The 13,968-nt window shown below is 42.7% G+C and overlaps 1 pseudogene; it reads left to right on the plus strand.

Moving 5' to 3' along the window:
- The first annotated feature begins 532 nt into the window (after positions 1 to 532).
- Positions 533 to 13,968, plus strand: part of LOC101618209 — a 47,283-nt pseudogene continuing 33,847 nt past the window's right edge.

Genomic DNA, 13,968 nt, shown 5'->3' on the forward strand with positions numbered 1-13,968 from the left:
TCCCAACTAGATCTCCATGATCACATTGGTCACAACCCCCTCCCAACTAGATCTCCATGATCACATTGGTCACAACCCGGTCTGCAGCTCCCAGCCCCACCCTTCCCACCTCTGCTGAGCTCACTGAACAGTCAGCACCTTATGCTGGCCCAGCCTTCTCTGGGACTCTTGGGGCCTCTTCACACCAGGTTGTTGAATTTGGCTTCAAGGGACTAAGGCAGAAGCCTCTAATCTGCATCAAATCTACCTAGAGCTGGCACAGTCACATCTGCTGTCTCTATAGGTCACAGCAGCCCTAGCTCAGTGAGAGGCGACCTCGACCTTTGCAACCTAGGACAGGTATGATTGTCTCCACCTGACAGATGAGAACCGCGGCTCAGAGGAGTGAGCATCCAGGGCTGTGGGGAGCATGAGACAGAGCAAGATTCCCCCGGACTATAGTCTGGAGCCTGGGTAGGAAGCAGGCTCTCCCTGCAGACCCGCAGCTGGCTTGATGCAGGCTACAGCAGGGTGGACTGGGTATAAGGGCAGAATGAACCAGCTTGAGGCGCTCACCAGGAACCCCAGCGTGCCTGCGCCACCCCCCCCACCCCCACTGCCCGCCCCTGGGCAGCTGCAGTATAAGGGACTCCCTGTCCTTGATCGCCAAGGGTGAGTTACATTGCCTTTGGACATCAGTGAGTGCTCAGGTGATCTTCCTTGCAGCTCCAGGCTGAGACTCCCTACCCGGAGGACCCTGTCCTTGGTTCTGAGCAGCTCACTCTAGGCCAGTCCCAGCTCCTCGTCAGTCGGGGAAGAGGAGCTGGAATCTGGTCAGCAGCTTCCTTGATGGCAGCTGGGCCAGAACAGGTGCCGGCCGCAGCTCTGCTGGGACTGGGGATAAAGGCTCCCTATGCATGGGTATATGAGCGTTCATATGTGTATAGGTAAGAGTGTATGTGGGTGCTTGGGCACAGAAACCAGATGCCAATGTCGAATATGTCCCTCAGCTGCTCTCCACCTTATTCTTTGAGACAGGGTCTCTCGCTAAACCTGGAGCTCACCAATTCAGTTAGACTAGCCACAAGCCTCGGGGATCCACCTCGCCAGGGCTGGGATTCCAGGCAGGGGCTGCCGTACCCAGCTTTTATGCTAGTGCGGGAGACCTGCCGGGCACCTTCCCGGGCAGGTAGGTAGTGCTGAGGGAAGAGCCAGGCCTGCTGGTTCCTCCCTAGGGGCTGAGGAGGATGATGAGGGTCGGGCGACCCAGACCTCTCCTGACCACCGGAGAAAAACCACACTGCGTCAGGAGTCTTGTCGATGCAGGAACTTGCTTTATTGCTCTGAGCAGCTACCTATATAATGTTGGGGACAAAGGTGGGGATTCTAGGATGGGGGGAGAGGTAAGGGCCAATAGTAAGCTGTAACTATTGAAATGATAATTTTCAACTTCCACGTGGAGGTGGTAGGCAAGAAGCCATTAGGCGTCTTGCTGAGTCCTAGCTGGCCAGAGACAGGTTGTCAAACTTTAGCTAGGCTCAGGAAGTTCCACTACGCCTCACGCCTGGGCCTTTCGGAGCCCAACAGAGACCCAGTCCCAAGTCCATATGCTTGTGCCGCAAGCACTTTACCAACTAAGCCACCTCCCCAGTCCCTGGTTCAGGATTCTTAACCTCTCCCAGCTCTGTTTTCCAATATATAACCCATGGTTAATCATGACCATCACACCACCTTCACAGGGGGCCTTTGAGACTCAGAGAGGGAATGAATATAAACTCAGTATAGAAGGGCAAGGCTTTTACATGGAACATTACAAATCATCCTTGAAAGAAAATAAATGAATACCCAAGGAAACAAAAAGACATCACTGGCTGGGAGATACATTAGCAATTAAGGCACTTGCCTGCAAAGCCTACAGACACAGGTTTGATTCCCCAGTACCTACATAAGCTACGTGCACATGGTGGAGCATGTGTCTGAAGTTCGTTTTAAGTGGCTATAGGCTCTGATGTGCCCATTCTCTCTCTCTCTCTCTCTCTCTCTCTCTCTCTCTCTCTCTCTCTCTCATAAATAAATACAAATTATAGGGCTGGAGAGATGGCTTAGCAGTTAAGGTGCTTGCCTACAAAGCCAAAGGGCCCAGATTCAATTCCCCAGAACCCCCATAAACCAGATGCACAAGGTAGTGCATGCATCTGGAGTTTGTTTGCAGAGGCTGAAGGCCCTGGTATTCCCATTCTCTCTCTCCTTCTCTCTCTCTCAAATAAATAAACTATACATATACATACATATGATATATAGTCTAAAACTCATGGACTGGAAGATCTAATGCCATGAAGATTATCATTTTTTAATGCCATCAGCACCATTAATTCCACCCAGGCCATTTTATATCTGGAGCAGCACATGGTAAGGAGTCCTACTCTTCCTTCGGCTCTTACATTCTTTCTACCACCTCTTCTGCAATGGGCCCTAAGCCTTGGAAGGTGTGGTAAGAGATATTGCAGTGCAGAGCACTCCTCTGTCACTTCTTCTCAGCACCATGGTGCCTTCTGAGTCATCCCAAGGTCACTGCCATATGAAAAGAGCAGCTTTCTTTTTTAAACCAAAAATGAGAGTAGCATTGATATATGGGTATAAACATTAAAAGAAGTGCTTACTGAGCAGTTTGGTAAGCATAGTATATACATTTAACCAGATAGCAGCAGATGTTACACCCCTAGGGCTCATGACTACTTTTATTGTAGGTTTTCAGTATCAGTCATGTATTCCCTCCCATGGAGCGGGCCTCTAGTCCAGTTGGCAAACAGTAAGTTTCCCCCCTAACAGACATGCCACTATTGCAGCTGAGGGCTCATTTGGCCTGGGTGGCCAAATTTAAGGATTTTAGTTTCCACTGTTGAGTATCTCCACTGGTGATTTCTCTCTCTCCCACTGAACTGCATGCAGTGTGGCTTTTTCCAGCTTTCTGTCAGCTGGTCTACATGGGGGAGGTTTTCAGCTGAGCTCCAGAAGAATTTTTCAGTGACCTTGTAGCCCAAGTGTGTGGAGTCTCCAGCAATAGGATCTTTCCATCTATTCCTGGTGGGAAACCAAGAACCTCAGCAATGCCCTGTAATGTTTTGGGGGCATCAAGCATCTCCCTGTCCAACAACTCACCTGGAAGGTATTCCATTCCTGGCACTAAAAATTTGCTAGTAACAATCTATGGCTTCTGGTTGTTCCATTGTCCAAAAAAAGTAGGTTTTTTTTTTTTTTTCTGGGCATGGTGGTGCTTGCCTTTAATCCCAGCACTCATGATTCGGAGGCAGGAGGATTACTATGAGTTCGAGGCCACCCTAAGATGACATAGGTTAGCCTGGGCTAGAGTGAGACCCTACCTCGAAAACCCCCCCCAAAAAAAACAACAACAAAAAACCCACCAAAAACCAAAAAAAGTAGGTTTGCATATGACTTATTCATACCCTCTTTAATTTTGATTAGCTCTCCCCCCACTTTTCCTGTACTCAATCTCTTCCCCTGACCTCACTTAGGCCTTTCCACTCCCATTAATCTGTTCTTCTACTTACATATATACAACACCATCCTATTAAGTCCCCCCTCCCTACCTCCCTTTCTATTCCCTTCATATCCCCTTTCTAACTTATTGGCCTCTGCTACTGAGTTTTATTCCAAGTCACATAGAAGTCTAATCATTATCAGCTAGGATCCATATATGAGAGAGAACGTGTGATGTTTGACTTTCTGGGCCTGGGTTGCCTCACTTAGTATAATCCTTTCCAGATCCATCAATTTTATTGCAAATTTCATAATTTGGTTTTTTTAAACTGCTGTGTAGAAATCCATTGTATGAATGAAATGTGCCACATCTTTACTATGCACTCATCAGTTGAAAGACATCTAGGCTGGTTCCATTTCCTAGCTATTGTGAATAGATCAGCAATAACTATGGTTGATCAAGTATCTCTAAGGTAGTGAGACAAGACCTTAGGATATATGCCTATGAGTGCTATAGCTGGGTCATATGGTAGATCTATTTTTAGCTGTCTCAGGAACCTTCCACACTAATTTCCACAATGGCTGGACCAGATTGCATTCCTACCAACAGTGCAGAAGGGTTCCTCTTTTTCTACATCTTTACCAGCATTTATTGTCATTTGTTTTCATGATGGTAGCCATTCTGACAGGAGTGAGATGGAATCTCAAAATTAGTTTTAATTTGCATTTCCCTGATGGCTGGGGATATAGAACACTTTTTAGATGTTTATATGCCATCTGTATTTCTTCTTTTGAGAACTATGTAGTTCCATAATCCATTTTTTAAAAATTGTGTTGTTTGATTTCTTATTATTTAGTTTTTTGAGTTCTTTGCATATTCTGGATATTAATCCTCTGTCAGACGTATAGTTGGCAAAGATTTTCTCTCCTATTCTGTAGGCTGCCTCTTTGCACTATTCACAGTGTCCTTTGCTATACAAAAGCTTTGTAATTTCATGAGGTCCCAGGGGTTGGTTGATCAGTGTTTTTATTTCCTGAGAAACTGGGGTTATATTCAGAAAGTTCTTGCCAATACTAATATGTTGAAGGGTTTCACCTACTTTTTCTGCTAGCAGTTTCAGAGTTTCAGGTCTGATATTAAGGTCTTTGATTCACTTGGACTTAATTCTTGTGCATGGAGAGAGACAAGGATCCCATCCTTCTACAGATGCTTATCCAGTATCCCCAGCACTATTTGTTAAAGTGACTGTCTTTTCTCCAGTGAGTATTTTTTTTTTCCCAGTGAGTACTTTTGTCAAAGATCAGGTGGCTGTAGCTACCCAGACTTATATCTGGGTCCTCTTTTCTGTTCCATTGATCTACATGTGTGTTTTTGTGCCAGCACCATGCTGTTTTTGTTACTATGGCTCTGTAGTATAGATTAACCACTAAGCCATCCCTCCAGCCCCTTGTAACCTTTCTAATTTCTTTTCTTTTTTTCTTTTTATTCTTGGTAGGGTCTCACTCTAGCCCAGGCTGACCTGGAATTCACTGTGGAGTCTCAGGATGGCCTCGAACTCATGGCAATCCTCCTACCTCTGCCTCCCGAGTGCTGGGATTAAAGGCATGCACCACCACGCCCGGCTCTCCTAATTTCTTAATATAGGCACTTAGAGCTATAAATTTCCCTTTTTAAAAAAATTATTTTATTTTAATTGAGAGAGAGAGAGAAGGGGCATGCCAGGGTCTCTAGCCCTGCAAATGAACTCCAGATGCATGTACCACCTTGTACATCTGGCTAATGTGGGTTCTGAAGAACTGAACCTGGGTCCTTTGGCTTTGCAGGGAAGTACCTTACACAACTAAGCCATCTCTCCAGCCCTAAATTTCCCTTTCATGACTGCCTTCATTGTGTCCCAAAAGTTTTGGTATGTGTTCTTACTATCATTTGATTCTATGAATTTTTTAATTTTCCTCTTGATTTCTTCATTGACCCATTCATCATTTACTAGTGTATTGCTTAGTTTCTATGATTTTGTGTATTCCCTATAGCTATTCTTAATATTGATTTTCAGCTTAATCCCATTGTGATCAGATAGAGTTCAAAAACTTGTTTCAATTTTCCTCTATTTGTTAAGATTTGATCTATGTCTTAGAGAATGTTCCATGGGCTGCTGAAAAGAATGTGTATTCTGCAACATTGGATGGAATGTTCTGTAGATATTTTTTAGGTCCATTTGTTCTATGACCTCATTTAATCCAGATGCATCTCTGTTTATTTTGTGCCAGGATGACCTGTCAATTGATGAGAGTTCAGTGTTGAAGTCACCCACTACAACTGTGTTTGGTGTTAACTGTGAACTTAGTTCTAATAGTGTTTGTTTGATGAAATTGGGAGCCCCCATGTTAGGTGCAGATATGTATAGGATTGTAATGTCCTCCTGTTGGAGTGTTCCTTTAATCAATATAAGGTGACCTTCTTTATCTTTCTTACCTAACGTTGGACTGAAGTCTGCCTTGTCAGATATTAGGATAGCAACACCTGCTGTTTTTCTAGGCCCATTTGCTTGAAACACTATTTCCCAATCTTTCACCCTAAGATAATGTTCATCTTTTATGGAAAGGTGAGTTTCTTGGAGGCAACAAATTGAAGGATCTTGCATTTGAACCCAGTCTGCAAACCTGTGTCTTTTGGTTGGGACATTGAGGCTTTGATATTAAGAGTTATTATTGAAATCTATGTATTTATTTTTGCCATTTTTCCTTGTTTTATAGTTCTTCCAACTTTACCTTTGTTTCTTGTATTAACTTGTATTTGAGTATGGTTTGTTTTTTCCAGGTTCCTTATGTGCGTGTTTTTTTTTTCTCTTTAGCATGGAGGATCCTTCCAAGTATTTTATGGTTTGGTCTTCATATATTTCTTTAGCCTGCTTTTGTTGTGGGATATCTTTATTTCTCTGTCTACTTGAATGGATAGTTTTGCAGGATAAAATAATCTGGGGTGACAGTTGTTGTCATTCAGAATTTGTAATATATCATTCAAAGCCCTTCTGGCTTTTAAAGTTTGTGTTGAGTAATCTGCTGTTATCCTGATGGACTTGCCTTTGTATGTGACTTAATTTTTCTCTCTAACTGCTTTGAACAAATTTTCTTTGGTTTGTGTGTTTTGTAGCCTAATTATAATATGATGGTGAAGGGTTCTTTTCTGATTTTGTCTGTTTGGCATTCTACAGGCTTCCTGTATCTGTACTGGCATCACTTTCCTTACTTGGGAGAAGTTTTCTTCTATGATTTTGTTGAAAATACCTGTTATGTCTTTGAAGTGAATTTCTTCTCCTTCTACTATGTACTGAATTCTTTTTTTTTTTTTAATTTTTTTTTTTTTTTTTTGGTTTTTCTAGGTAGGGTCTCACTCTGGTCCAGGCTGACCTGGAATTAACTCTGCCATCTCAGGGTGGCCTTGAACTCATGGCAATCCTCCTACCTCTGCCTACGAGTGCTGGGATTAAAGGCGTGCACCACCACGCCTGGCTGTACTGAATTCTTATGTTTGATCTCTTCATAGTGTCCCAAATGTCTTGAAGTTTACATTCATGCCTTCTCTTTGTTGGACTGTGTTATATCTGCCCCCTTGTCTTCTAGTTTAGATATACTGCCCTCTCCTTGATCCATTCTACTGGTAAGCCTTTCTAAAGAGTTTTCTATTTCTAATCAAAATCTAAGAGGATGCAAGTAAATCATATGGAATCCTCTGGTTTTGGACAATGGAACACTCAAGAGCCATAGATCGTTGTTAGAAAATTTTCAGTGCCATGGATGGGTTACCTCCAGTGAGTTGTTGGCCAGGGAGGTCCCTGATGCCTCCAAAATATTATAGGCCATTGCTGAGGCCCTTGGTTTCCCACCAGGAATCAATGGTAAGACCCTATTGCTGAAGACTCCACATACTTGGGCTGCAACACCACTAAGAAATCCTGCTGGAACTGAGCTGGTAACCTCCTCCATGTAGACCAGCTGACAGAAAGCTGGAAGAAGCCATTCTACATGTAGTTCAATGGGAGAAAGAAATACCACCAGTGAAGATATTCAACAGTGAACACTGTAAGCCTTATAATTGGCCAGCCAGGACAAATGAGCCAATGGGTACAATAGTGGCATGTCTGTCATGGTGGAAACTAACTGCCCTCCAATTGGACTGGAGGCCCACTCCATGGGGTGGGGGAAATACATCCCTGATACTGAAATCTTAAAACAGGGATAGTCATGAGCCCTAAGGGTGTAACATCAGCTGTTGTCTGGATAAGTGTGTATACTATGCTTATCAAACTGCCCAGTAAGCACTTCTCTTAATATTTATACCCTTATATAAATGCTACTCTCACTTTGGGTAGAGAATCTTCTCTTTTCAGATGGCAGTGACCTTGGGATGACTCAGAAGGTAACATAGTACTGGAAAGAAGTGACTGGAGTACTGAGTAACATCTCGATCACACCTTCCAAGGCTCAGGGTCTAATGCGGAAGAGGTGGCAGAAAGAATGTAAGAGCCAAAGAAAGGGTAGGACTCCTTACAACGTGCTCCCTCCAGACACAAAATGGCCTGGATATCCATGACCTCATAGTTCCTGACATTACCTATACAAGAACATCATAAGAGGAGGAAAAGATCATGACATCAAAATAAAAGAGAGACTGATTGAGATGGGGAGGGGATATGATGGAGAATGGAATTTCAAAGGGGAAAGTGGGGGGGGGAGTGAGGGTATTACCATGGGATACTTTTTATAATCCTGGAAAATGTTAATAAAAATTGAGAAAAAATTTTCTATTTGACTTACTCTCTTTTTCATTTCTAGTATTTCTGATTGGTAGTTTTCATTATTTCTATTTCCTTATTCATGTTTTTTATTGACCTTCTTATACTCCAAAAGAAAAGTAGCCCAAGTGTTGGGATTATAGGTGAGGACCACCATGCCTAGCTCTTTTAGGAAATTATATTTTATAGATGGTCATTAAGGTGATGTTTTAGGATATAAGACAGAAACTTTCTTCTCTTGGTCAGTCTGTTCATGTTTCTGTATCTGGGCACTTTGTTATCCTTGTCAGAATCATTGTTTTACTTAGGCCTTGCAGGGAGCTGCCATGGTCATGGTGGGTGTATTTCTTGACCCCATTTGATATGCTAGAATTCATGGAAAACTTACCAGTTTCTTCAGTATTGTTGCCCATTCAAATAAGTAGCTGCCACATCCTCTGAAAAACATTGATGGCTCTTTTGAAGGCCAGGCATGTTTTATTTTTTTTTTAATTTTAAGATTTTGCTTTTTTAAAATTTTTATTAGCATTTTCCATGATTATAAAAAAATCTCGTGTTAATTCCCTCCCCCCCCCCACTTTATCCTTTGAAATTCCATTCTCCATCATATTACCTCCCCTTCACAATCCTTGTATTTACATATATACAATATCAACCTATTAAGTACCCTCCTCCCTTCCTTTCTCTTCCCTTTATGTCTCCTTTTTAACTTACTGGCCTCTGCTACTAAGTATTTTCATTGTCACGCAGAAGCCCAGTCATCTGTAGCTAGGATCCACATATGAGGGAGAACATGTGGCGCTTGGCTTTCTGAGCCTGGGTTACCTCACTTAGTATAATCCTTTCCAGGTCCATCCATTTTTCTGCAAATTTCATAACTTCATTTTTCTTTACTACTGAGTAGAACTCCATTGTATAAATGTGCCACATCTTCATTATCCACTCATCAGTTGAGGGACATCTAGGCTGGTTCCATTTCCCAGCTATTATAAATTGAGCAGCAATAAACATGGTTGAGCACGTACTTCTAAGGAAATGAGATGAGTACTTAGGATATATGCCTAGGAGTGCTATAGCTGGGTCATATGGTAGATCAATCTTTAGTTGTTTTAGGAACCTCCACACTGATTTCCACAATGGCTGGACCAGATTGCATTCCCACCAGCAGTGTAGAAGGGTTCCTCTTTTCCACATCCCCGCCAACATTTATGATCATTTGTTTTCATGATGGTGGCCAATCTGACAGGAGTGAGATGGAATCTCAATGTAGTTTTAATCTGCATTTCCCTGATGACTAGTGATGTAGAACATTTTTTTAGATGCTTATATGCCATTCATATTTCTTCCTTTGAGAATGCTCTATTTAGCTCCATAGCCCATTTTTTGATTGTCTTGTTTGATTTCTTATTATTTAACTTTTTGAGTTCTTTGTATATCCTAGATATTAATCCTCTATGAGATATATAGCTGGCGAAGATTTTTTCCCATTCTGTAGGTTCAGGCATGTTTTATGATCTGAGTTCATCATATCTAATTTAAAAGCAAGGGAAGCATTCTTCTTGCCTCACCTGGACCTTAGTCTTTGTTGTGCAGGAGAAGACCAGTTCTTTCATGTTGTTTAGGGAATGAAAATGAATGGCATTGTGGGAAAAGCTCTGGAATTGCTTGTGCTTTTCATTTGATGTGTTTCTTACTTTGGGGAATCTGTATGTAAACATCAGAGCTACTGCTATGTAAACTGCTGATTATCAGTGAGAATTGTTTCCTGTCTCTTTTCTTAAATTCTATGTTGGAATTGCATTCCTCTTCTCTGCTACTCCCCTTAATAGTATTTATCATTCCAGGACAGTTTTGTAAAAGCAGATGTAGAGAGGTATTTCAAACCCATTCATGTGTTAACTCACAACCTCTTCAGCTGTTTGAATTATCTAGACGTGTATTATCTTATTAAGGTGGGTGGTGCAAAAACTGTCAAAACTAAGATTAAGGAGGAAAAAGATTAATGCAAGGATAAAGAGGAGAGGGAAGAAAATAGTTCCCTCACTGGTCCTAGTAATCTTCCATATAGTTCATACATTAGAAAGAATATTTATTTTTAAAAAACCCAGACTTTTTATCTATAATGTAGACCTACTGCCTTTCCTACACATTCCTCATTCTTCTTTCCCCATAAAGCTATTATTAAGAGTTTATGAAACCAGATTAAATATTCATATAAAAAAAAAAGAAACAGAAAAAGTAGAAGTGACCCTAGGTGTTGAGTTTGCCTGCTTTTCAAGTGTTGTAGTAGACTGGGTGAAGCAAATTATTGGCAAATTCCAAACTTTAACTGAGCAGTATGGACATTCAATCAAAACCAACACAGAGTATTTATACAAGCATGGGGATTAAACTAAACAGATAATCTAGTAAAGCCAAAGTCCCTAAGTGTGTGTGTCACACCACACCCTTAATCCTGTCAACTAGGAGGTTGAGATTTCTAGTCTGAAATGGGGTCCAGATCAGCATGGGGCCAGTTATCCCCTACCCCCAACAGTGGCTTAAGAAATAGACAAAGGCCCTAAAAATCAGGAAATATCAAAGGCAATAATAGTTAACACCAAAATACAGCTTATCTGAGAAGGGTTAAGCCAACCAAGAATATATCATTGAAATGTAATACATAACCTTTCCTGACATGGAAAGAGAGATTAGCACTTCCAGTGCAGGCTTGTGTATCTGACTTTGTATAAGTAGCTTCTGTTAATTTACAGTCTGGCTTTCAGTCTCACCACTGCTGGGTGCCCACCTTGATCTCTCTCTCGGTGCTGAGTGGTCAAGGCTGAATGAGTTCTCCAGGGTTTCAGTGGCCCTGATGGTTGGGGAATGGGAGGCTATGCAGGGTGCCTGGAGACACACCAGAGCTGCTCAGCTGGTCCCTGCTGTCTCCCTCAGTTTTCTAACCTTGTGAGGAGGCTGATGTGAGTGGGAAATCCCTTCCCCTTGTTTCTGCTCCTGCTACTCTGCCAGCTGGCGGGGAGGGCGAGCAGACAAGGGCCGCAGGCACCTTGGTGGTATTCTGGCCAGTTTCCTCCTTTCTGGAAGATGCTAATCTCTCCTGCTTCTCTGCTATGGTTGATAATAATTTATACACCTTTGCTTTTCAGTAGAGGAGTGCATCTTGCTGTGTTTCTGCTTATATCCCTCCCTATGCTGCTTTGGTGTGGCTAGTCTGCCGCCACCTTACCCGAAGCCCCAGTGCACGGCTTCGGTAAACTTGTAAACACTTATTTATTTATTTGCACATGTGTGTCACGGTCTCTTGCCACTGTAGACAAACACCAGATGCACTTTGCATCCATTCCACTTTGCTGAGTGAAAGGGTCAATGAGTTGCAAAAGTTCCTAGGACGTGCTGACCGTGGAACAGGCTTTAAACCAGGGGAAATCCCTCTGAGTTGTAAATAACTTCCCAAACCACAGTCTCATAAGCTCATCTGCTGCACAGTAAACATTGTCCCAGACCATACAAACAGGTCTATAAAAACTAGTCATGGCACACGCCTTTAATCCCAGCACTTGGGAGGCTGAGGTAGGAGAATGACCATGAGTTCGAGGCCACCCTGAGACTACATAGTGAATCAGGTCAGCCTGAGCTAGAGTAAGACTGTACCTGGAAAAAAACAAACCAAAAAAAAAAAAAGGAAAAGAAAGGGACTAGTAGTCAAGCTTGACCGAAGAGTCATAGCCATCTGGGAGATAAATCCATTTTATTTTTTGACCTTTCCCATTCTTTGCCCCTTCCTGCTTCAGTTTCTTTAAAAACTCAGCTCAGCTATGTCTGAGTACAGATGTTTCAAATCCCACAGAAAGAAACTGCTATCCTTACCTTCTCTTTACTGTCAATAAAGAACAGTCTGCTCTGCTGGGGTCCTGTTCTCTCTTCCTCCACTTCCACGTTGCCCTACTTGGTCCCAGTCCTGGTCCTGGTCCAATACTGGGGAGATGAACCCAGGCTGCACACTTTTCTAGCAAACACCTTTAACCACTTAGCCATCTTATAAGCACAAAAGATATTTCTTTTTATGGTCTTTCAAGGTAGTGTCTCACTGTAGCCCACGCTGACCTGGAATTCACTTCGCAGTCCTAGGCTCTCCTTGAACTCACAGTGACCCTCCTATTTCTGCTTCCCAAGTGCTGGGATTAAAGGCATGTACCACCATGCCTGGCTTCAAAAGGAATTTCTTAATGCCTCTTTATACATCCTGTAAACCTATACATGAAACTTACAAATGTCATTTTGTTTTGCTCTATTTTTATTTTATATTTTTATATTTTATTATTTTATTTTATTTTATTTTGGTTTTCTGAAGTAGTGTCTTGCTCTAGCCCAGGCTGACCTGAAATCACTATGTAGTCTCAGGCTGGCCTCAAAATCACAGCAATCCTCCTACCTCTGCCTCCTGAGTGCTGCGATTAAAGGTGTGCACCACCACACCTGCCTTGCTCTACTTTTATAATCTATACTATTAGCAGTTATGACTCAGCGATTGTCACCTTCAAATTATGATCCTTTGTGATCTTTGATGTATGTGTGTGTGTGTGTGTGTGTCATCTTTTAGGCACTGACCACAGTTTTTGAGACAGAGCTTCTTATTGATCTGACACTTGCCAAGTAGGGTAGACTGGCTGGCCAGTAAGTCCCAGAACCCTTCCTGTCTTTGCATCCCCAGTGCTGGGATTACAAGCTTATGTCCCTATGCCAGCTTTATTGCACGTGGGTTCTGTAGATTGAGCTCAGGTCCTCATGCTTACAAGGCAAACATTGTACTGATTGAGCCATTTTTCCAACCCCTGATTCATGTTGTTGTTTGAGTACTTTTCTCTTTGATTTCTCTGGGATGAGAAATGTCGTCTATCGGACCGTCTAGGGCTAGCAGGTCCGCTAGTAGATCTGGGGTCAGAGTCCCTTGTCCTTGCTTCTAAGCCATGTAGGACGAAAGAAGTTAGCTGCAGAGGAGATATGGATCAATTCCAGACTTTATTCCAGTCCTCTTTCACAATTTTGCCTGCCGTGAGCTGCTTACAGTGCAGAAAAAGCCAGCTAAGACACACTCTCTTCATCCTCTCCCTCCTCCTCCCCATCTTGTTCCTGTCTCTCTACTGATGGAGATGCCAACAGATGAACCAGAGAGAACAAGAAACATGGAACTTCAAACCGAACAGAGCTCTCGGACATGGCGGATTTACACTGAGATGTGACCAGCTTGCGCAGGGCCCTGGCAGGAAGCGGGTGGTCTCTATTGTCATCATCCATTCTGAAAATGGTTCAGTTCTTGGCCGAGGAGGTCACTGATAGCAGTGTCTTAATGAGAAGCAGACCTATTTAAAGAGCTGAAGTTTGAACGCAGAAAAAATTTAAAATGACCTTTGGACATATAAAACAAGGCAGCTGGGGAGGCAGAGGGGAAGGAGCTCATCTGCTAATTAAACCTGGGAGAAAGGGAACTAAGAACAATTACTCCCAGGCACTATCTCTCCCCACACTCTGGCAAACAAATTAGCTTCAACACCCACACAGCAGGAAAAACAAACTCCAATTATGACTAGATGTTTCCTTGCACATGTCTCCTCCTTCCATCTCCACCCCATCAGTAGCATAGCACCGCCAGCAGTGGGTGGGAGATGGACCCACTGCTTATCGGAGAAATTATTTCCTA

This window comes from Jaculus jaculus, chromosome 5 (assembly GCF_020740685.1).
Source record: "Jaculus jaculus isolate mJacJac1 chromosome 5, mJacJac1.mat.Y.cur, whole genome shotgun sequence".
In the NCBI taxonomy this organism is placed as follows: domain Eukaryota; kingdom Metazoa; phylum Chordata; class Mammalia; order Rodentia; family Dipodidae; genus Jaculus; species Jaculus jaculus.